Source organism: Adiantum capillus-veneris, unplaced genomic scaffold (assembly GCF_014529385.1).
Source record: "Adiantum capillus-veneris isolate H3 unplaced genomic scaffold, ASM1452938v2 Hic_scaffold_290, whole genome shotgun sequence".
Lineage (NCBI taxonomy): Eukaryota > Viridiplantae > Streptophyta > Polypodiopsida > Polypodiales > Pteridaceae > Adiantum > Adiantum capillus-veneris.
In genome coordinates, this window is record NW_028221413.1 from 32,429 (window position 1) to 41,668 (window position 9,240).

A 9,240-nucleotide genomic window follows, 5' to 3' on the forward strand; every position below is an offset into this window, starting at 1 on the left:
TCACCAACAAGCATGCATTTGGTTTTGAAGCTACCAATTGACTACATGCACTCTGTTTTGATGGGTTGCAATCCACACTACTCGTATATACAAATAATTTTTCCATTCTAAACATTCACTCAACAAGGACACTTACTATTATGAGCTACCATTTTTCAAAAAAATTTACACCAGTCTAAGCATTCACTTGGTAGGAATGGTTCCGTTTTGCGATATTGTTTCATGCTCAACAACCTAATTCAAAGCAAGCTTCTTTCAATTACTTGGGTTAGCCAACACTTAATGAGTAAAGGGTCTTAATAAGAAATACCATATAGTTAGCCACTTACAGGGCTTACTACACTGAAACCATACAACTAGCTACTTAAAGGTTAAGTTTTTTGAGTTTGATCACAAGAAAGACCATAATTCATAAAGATGTGATAATTTAGGTTCTTGATTCATTTCCAAGAATGATACCTTGATTAAATCTTCTTATACAAGGTCAGTACACAAACCCAAACCATGCCATATCCAATCTCATGGCCCACCAACTAGAGACTAGTACCAAGAGACGGTTTAACCTTGCAAATATGTACACAAGGTTTGGTCAAATTAGCCACTAAGAATATCGCGAAGATTAATTAATTTGGTGAAGCAGGGGTATTGACCATACTAGCCTAAATTGCACTTGGCATGGCTTATAACTTATCACCAACTCCTGAACAAAACATGTAGCTAAAGAAAAAGTGAAAATCCAAAGTAAAGAACCAAGGTGAAATACTTGGCTTAGTAACAAGGTAGAGACAATTCAAGATTCATCTTTTGAAGGAGAACATAAACACCAAAAGATGACCATGGTAGTGATGCGGATGAGAAGAGACCTCTACTCTTAAGAACACAAATGATCGAGAGATCAAGAATGACTAAGGGCCAAGCATCTATCAAGAGGAAAGCTAAATCCCTAAAGAATGCATGATTGGATGAAGAAGAGGCTAGTGAAGTAGACCTCAGAAATGTTGCAAGCCAAGAAGAAAAAAGATGGAAATTGAGAAATAAGAGCTCTTAAATACTATTGCTTAAGAAAGAGTTGCATGAGCTGCTACAAGAGTACAAGTTGAAGAAGAAATGACAAGAAAGACTTGGAAGGATCTAGAAGAGCTAGAAAAGGCAAGATAAGGAGAAGAAAGGAGGAGGACTCAGGGGGAAGATTGTCATGTATGTACCCCTCCTCAACAACCAACTCCACTGCCAATAAATGATGCCAATAAGGATATATGGACCTCTACAACCACTCAAAATGAAGAAGACAAAGTAGAAGAGGGGGAGAAGAAAACACAAAAGAAGAAACCTGAAGTTATTGTAGAAGATTTACTTCAAAGAGAAGGAAGCCTTGAAAGGGAGATCTCATTTGAGCAAGAAAGAACACTCCAGGGAGATCTAAAAAACATTGGGGTCTAAGGAGCCAAAGAACAAAAAATATTTCTCTAGTGAGAGTTGTCAATCTATAAGAAGGAGTACCATATGAATACTATTGGGATTAGGGCTGCAAGGAAACACACGAAGCTTGGAAAAGACGAAGGAAGCTCAAGGCACACAACAAAGAGATTTTTACTTTGTGTGCAATTAAAAGATAGATAGCCCTAAAGTGATGGGCATATTTACAATGCACGAGGGGAAAAACCTCCTAGTGAGGAGAAAAATGATTGGGCAGTCCTTGGCATGTTCACACACATCACTACCACATGTATATGGTAACAAATCTCCCTATGGGAGTGATGTGGTGAACAAGAGTTGGCACATAGAGTAAAGTGCCATGCCCTAAGGACATGATCAATCCATAAAGGGGAGTAAGCCCAAAGCTTTGAACTTCTCACAAGACAATGCCTTTGTGAAAAGATCTGCAAGGTTGTCTTGTGTTGGCACATAAGCCAAGCTAATCTCTCCTGTTGAGAGACTCTCCATGACTCTAGTGGTAATGCACCTCAATGTGTGTTTTGTGCAAGCATGAAAAATTGTATTCCTTGCAACTTCCAATGTGCTCTGATTGTCAGTGTAGATAGTGTTGGTAGTGTCCTGTCCAACACCCGAATCAACCATGAGGCATCTGAGCCATACATACTCAACCGTAGTTGTGAAGACTGCCATGTACTTACCCTCACACCTAGAAGTGACCACAATAGGTTTATTTTTTCTCAGCCGTGAGATACATGAACTGTCAAACATGAAACAAAAACCACTTGTGGACACTTGCATGTTAGAACGACCAGTCAATCTAAGGTCAAAAAATCATGTAAGGATGGCGGCAATGATCTCCCCTTGGGATAAAACAATCCAAGATGTAAAGTTTCACTCTATCAAAAAATCCTCTTGACAGCTTGTCAATGCTTAGACCCTGGGCTATGCATGAATTTGCTGACATGTGAGACTGCAAACTGCATACCCGGTCTTGTGTTGCATACATAAATAAGACAGCCACTAATAGTAGTTTGGTAAAGAGTGACATCAGCAGGATCACCAACATCATCAAGACTCAATTTCAAACCTATTTCCATAGGAGTGGAAATAGGTTTGCAATCCTCAAGTCCAAACTTACATAGCAATGTTTTTATGTAACTTTTCTGACACAAGGCAATAGCACCATCACATTGCTTAAACTATATACCCAAGTAATGATGCAACAGCCCCAAATCTTTCATCTGGAAAGTAGCATTCAAATCAGTCTTAAATTCATCAATATGTCTCTCAATTCGTCTAGTGATCACAAAATCATCCACATAGAGAACGACAATGAGAAGTACATCACACTCATGCTTTACATACAATGTGCTTTCTGTTGGACTGTTACAAAAGCTTGTTTGACCAAATGAGTGTCAGCCTTCTAGTACCAAGCATAAGGAGATTGCTTCAACCCATACAAAGATTTCTTACATTCGTACACTTTATCCTCTTGTCCTTTCTTGACAAAATCGCGAGGCTGCATACATAAACTTCCTCAAATATGTCACCATTCAAGAAAGCAATAACAATGTCTGACTGATGTACATCCCAACCAAAATGAGCTGCCAATGCACATAGAAAGAATAGTCATACGACAAGTGGGAGCAAAAGTTTCTTCATAATCTATACCTTTTTGTTTTGCATAACCCTTTGCAACAAGTCAAGCCTTATAGCGATCAATCTCACGATCCGGCTTGCATTTCAAATTGTGAACCCACTTCTTACCAATGGACTTTTTGCTAGGCAAAAAATCACATAAATTCCATGTGTCATTTTTTTATAAGTGCATCATATTCTGATTGCATGGCAGTCATCCAATTTTTTCGATTATGCGCTTCATCGAAAGACAAAGGTTCCTCAACATCACATAAGCTAGACACAACCAAAGAATAACAATTTGATGCATAAGATGCATGGCCAGAACCTAAAAAAGTATGGCTAGACAAAGGTGCATCCAATTTACTATCATGCAAAGTATGCACTAGCCATTTTGGCATACCTCTAGCCTACACATTCTCAGCCCTTTCCTCATCACATCATGTACATCTGCATCAATAATAGGCTGATCTATAACATTTTGAGAAACCCCCATAAACTTTACATTTGCCTCATTAGAATTAACATTCATACTTCCACCACAAACAAAATAGGCAACAAAGTGTCATAAATGTCATGTGACCTTACATTAGTGTCTCTAGTACATGACAGCAAGGGTTGAACAGAATCTTCCACACAAACACAACATCCCTTGAGACCAAGATACACTTTGTTTATGGATGATACAACCTATAAACTTTGCTTTCAACAAATAACAAAAAAAAAGATTTGATATCCTTATCATCCAATTTTTTGCGCTATGTTTGTCGCACCAAAGCATATGCCAAACAACCAATAAGCAGACATGGGATATTCTGACTGGTCTTTAATGAGGAAAAAATTGCATTACTGTGTAAGGAGCTGGAGTCGAAGATTAAGCATGAGGAAGATGACATGGACACTTTCCTAATGGGCATCAAGGATATCAATGAGCAACTTATTTCTGTAGGCGAAGTCATTTCTGACAGTTCCCTTGTGCAGACTCATGGTTTCCCAGATTCTTGCTAGACTTTTGCTAGTAATTGGAGACTCATGATCCAAGGAAATCCAAAAGTTGTCAAGTTTGATGCATTATGCACTTTGTTGTTGCAAGAGTGCAATTGAACATGCCTTTATTGTTGTGCAAAGAAAAGGTGGTAACAGCAATGTAGCAACTTCTCATGGTTCTTATGTGAGTGGTAAATCACATGTTCCATTAGGGAAAATTTGGACTCTCAAAGGGGCCTAGATAGGACTTTGAATTTCTCTCCCTTGTCTAAAACGGGCTCACGGTAAAATTTTTACAAATGAAATCAAAACTTGTTGGCCTTTTGGAATTGGAATGTACCCATCAAGCTCTATCCATTGACATATAGCATGTCATCAGATTCCTTATATTCTAGAAGATTTCATTTTTTGATGTGACGACTCTGTCTTATAAATGGAATCTCTCCCCACATTTCAGCTTTAGTGGGGAGGCCATAACTTCTACTAATCAACTCCAAATTTGTCAAAGTTTGTGGATTTAGAACCTACTTTATAACATCTTTTTGATGATATATTGGTTGATAGGGTTTTGACAAAGCATTTATGGACTTCACCACGTTGCCCACTTTGGAGAAGAGAGACAAAGTCAAACATCCTTATGGGGCCCCTTTGAGAGTCCAAATTTTCCCTTATGCTAATGCTTCTGCTAATAGCAATTCGTCTTGGAATTCGGGTGATAAGGGAAAAAAGAAGATGCATTGCCATTATTGTAAAGCTAACGATCACTTGATCAAGAAATGTCCTAATTTGAAGGCCATAGAGCCCAAGAAGAAAGAGGCTAGTTCGACTACTAATGTTGGTTCCACTACAAATGCAGCTATTGTTGAGTCTTCTGTGAAAAGAGACTGTGATGTTGATGTTGGCTTTTAGTGTAAAGTGCACTTATGATCCTTCTATCCATGATGCATGTTAGTCAGCTGCTACAGATTCTCAAGTGTGGTACTTTGACAGTGGTGCTACAAAGCACATTACCTCTCATGACTTGTTTGCCTCTCTCAAGGATGCCCCTCATGGAAATTCAGTCACTTGCCAACAATGCCCCTTATCCGGTCAAGGGAGTTGGAAAGATTGTGCTTATTGCTACAAATGGCAGTTCTTTCACACTTGTTGATGCATTGTATGTACATGGGATCAAGAAGATTATTTTGTCTATATCTTCACTTGCTAAACTTGGATTTGTAGTCAAATTTGTGGATGATAGATGTATAGTACATGATCTCACTTTCGGTGATGGAATTGTTGCATCAAGCATTTTATGCCGTGGGTTGTATAAGCTCACTTTGTATGACAAGTGTGGGCAGAATTTTACAAATGTAGTTGTGGATTTTAAGGATATTTTAGATGCAAAACTTTGGCATGCACATTTTGGACACTTGAATTTTGCCAGCTTTTTGCGCTTGCAAAAATATGGTATGGTTGCTTCTTTGCCACCTCTTGAAGCACATGCATGTTGCAACTTGTGCATAGTGATGTTTGTGGGCCCATGCAAACTCCATCCTTGGGCAATTACCTTTACTTTGTGACTTTCATTGATGAGTACTCTAGGCATGCACGGGTATATCCGCTTAAAGCAAAGTCCAAAGTATTTATGTGCTTCAAATGTTTTTTGGCTATGGCTGGAAATGTCTCAAAATGTACTATGGACACCCTCTGTTACGATCGAGGGAATATATGTCTCATGAATTTAATGCACTTCTGGCTAGTCGTGGGATAAAACACTAATGCACAGTGCCTAATATTCCTCAGCAAAATGGTGTTACTGAGAGGAAAAACAGGTCACTTCCAAAAATGGCACGATGTATGGTCAAAAGTCAAGCTTTGTTGCATTGGTTTTGGCCTGAGGCCATCATGTATGCCACTTATGTACTTAACAGGTGTCCAACAAAAGTTTTGCAGTCTATGACTCCATATGAAGCATGGCATGATAGAAAGCCTTCTATTGAGCACATGCGTGTTCTAGAAAACCCAATCAATGTATGAGCTTGCACATATTTTACATCCCAACAAGCTTGCTCAGCCATAGGCAAAATAGCTCTTGCAGCAGCAATTCTGCCACCAAGACCTACAACATCTCAACATTACCTACATCCTAAGAACCAAGCCATACATCAATGCCATGCACAATGTTCCAAACACCCTTTGATACGTGGACATGCTGCATCATGTAAGCCCACATAGGGTAATTGTCCCCATCCAATTTGTCCTCAACAACAAACATCTTAAACACATATGTGTTGTTGTCGGCCACGAATGCCTGCAGGCACGTGTGTTGGAGTTGTTGGCGACTAAGCCAGAAGGGAGGCAACCTGCTCTCACACCAATTGTTGGAATTAGGGTTGCAAGAATACTCATCTATCATTGAAGATAGATCATTGTGAGTTGCTATGGAAATTGCATTCACTCTCGGCCGTCTTGAGAGTGCATCAGCTACTTGATTATGCTTGCCAGCAATGTGAGCAATATGAAAATGAAATTGCGAAAGGAAATTTTCCCACCTCATTTGTTTGTCGGAGAGGTTGGTCTGTGTCATGAAGTACTTAAGACTTTGGTGATCCGTTCGCAGAATGAAAGGAGTCCCCAATAAATAGTGCTTCCATGAGTCTAAGGTATGTAGAACTGCAAGGAGTTCTTTTTCGTATATGCCTAGAGCTTGCTCAATAGGGTCGAGCCTTCGACTCTCATAGCCTATGGCGTGCCCTTCTTGGAGCAAAACAGATCCAAGGCAATCACCACAAGCATCGCATTGGACCTCAAATGGTTTTGAGAGATCCGGTAGTGTAAGCGCAGGTTGAGAGATAAGCTTTTCGAAAGCATTGTTCTCCTTAGCAGACCATGTATACCTAACGCTTTTCTTTGTTAGGTCATGTAATGGTCCCGCAATTTGTGAGAACTTTTCTATGAAGTGTCTATAGTATGCACACATACCTATGAAGCTTCTTAGTTCATGCAGATTCCTTGGTTTAGGCCATCCTTTTATTACCTCTAACTTGGATGGATCCATTTGGATGCCATCTTGAGAGATAATGTGGCCTAAATACTGAATCTCTTGCAAGAAAAATTCACTTTTCTTTCGATTAACATAAAGTTTATTCTCTCTTAAAACTTGAAATATTACCTGGAGGTGTTGCTTGTGTTCCTCCAATGAATTAGAGTAGATGATAATATCATCAAAGAACACTCCAATGAAGGTTCGATGAGGCCTGAACAGCTTCTCCATCAAGCGGTTGAATGTGGCTGGTGCATTGGTCAAGCCAAAAGGCATGACAATGTATTCGTAAAGACCAAATGTAGTACGAAATGAGGTCTATACAATGTCTTAATCAACTATCCTTATTTGATGATAGCCACTTTTTAGGTCAACCCTACTGAAGTAGGTTGATCCTTGTAGCTTATCAAATAGGTCTTCGACCCGTGGAACGGGAAACCTATTCTTGATAGTGATCCTATTTAGTGCCCTATAGTCGACACACATACGATATGTGCCGTCTTTCTTTTGCACTAATAGCACAGGTGAGCAAAATGGAGATGAGCTTGGCCTAACCATACCCTTCTCAACTAACTCATGCACTTGCCGCATAATCTCCTCTTGTTGAGCTTGAGAAACTCTATAAGGAAGTTTATTAGGCGATGAACTTCCTGGAAGAAGTTCAATTGCATGGTCATCATTACCTCGTTTAGGAGGTAGCTCACAAGGGATGTCGTCAATAAAAACATCTTGAAACCCCTTGAGAAAATTGAATAACTCTAATTCCTTTTGGTTGCTTTTATTTTCTTTTGCTAAAGCATTAGGTTCATTTTGAGAGTCTTTAACAAAAAATCATGTACACGGAAATAGAGCTCTTTATTGACTTGTTGAAAGCTGGTGTATGTACAATGGGGATGGTGTTACCTATTTCCTTAGCATCTATATACATGTCTTTTTCCTTGAACTTAAAGGAGATTCTCCTTTCAGGAAATTTAACATCGGCAGCCAGGCGGTCAAACCATGGTGCCCCTAGGATTACATCCTCATGCTTGAGAGGAGAGATAAAGAAGTCCTCTTTGTCCACATAGCCTTGGACATGAAGCCTCTATTTCCTGTTGGAGCTATATATGGCTCACTCTACTCAACTTGGTCTCACCTATATATTTGTATCTTGTCCTCAATATGAATCAGTCTTCGGGAGCGTATATGGTGTGTCTCTTGTCTCGTCTCTCTCTCTTTCTCTCTACATCTCAACATGGTATAAGAGCAGTAACGATCATGCGCCGATTCAACTCATGGTGAGAACACAGTATGTGTATGCGATTTGCATGTAAGATTCAAAAATTGCTACAAATTTTATTTTTGAGCATTGATTCTTGTTAATTGTGGTTGTTTTGTGTTAAGAAGAATATGATTAGTGTTTTGTGTGACGTTTATTGCTAATCAATCTAATCGTTGATTACGTTTTCTTGTTGATGACACCCTGAACTTCATCTCAATTTTTCTTGCTGTTCTGCTCAAAATTTGGAGAAACGGGAAAAGCGCGATGGAGCATAGCACAATGGCACTTTTCATCCAAAACTTGTTCGTCTCCTCGAGCTCTTCGATTTGAGTTCTAGGTTTGCGTCAATCGGAGTTCGCAGCAGAAAGTTATGTTGTTTTTACTGCAATTGAGCTTGACGCAGCTTTCTTCGTCCTACTTCTTCGTGAAGCGTCCGCGATCGTTTTTCTTATTTTGGCGTTAACTTTTTCGAGAAGATTTAGCTTTTTGCTATTCATATTGTGGTCGTCAATCTTGCGTCTCACGCCACTCTATTTTGAGGACTTTTATTATTAACGTCTCCTTTACCTTGCCCTTTTTGGGTGACGTCTCTCACATCTTTGGAAGTTCCTTGAGCATCCTTCTTACGTTTATCGTTGACAGAACGCAGTCCTCATATCTCTCTCATTCTCAATTGCGGCCTTCACCATATATGGTGTGCAAATTCTGCGATCTTATCTTATACGTCTTCTCGCAACAAGATATGGCTATGAATATTCTCGTCAACGGCTTTCCTTCTGGCCAGCGTTCTGTTCCTCCTTTCCAAGGTCAAGGTTTTCCAGGCTGGAAAGCAAAAATGTTGTTAATTCTTAAAGGCGATGAACTCTCCGATGTTGTTCTTGGAAATCGTGTT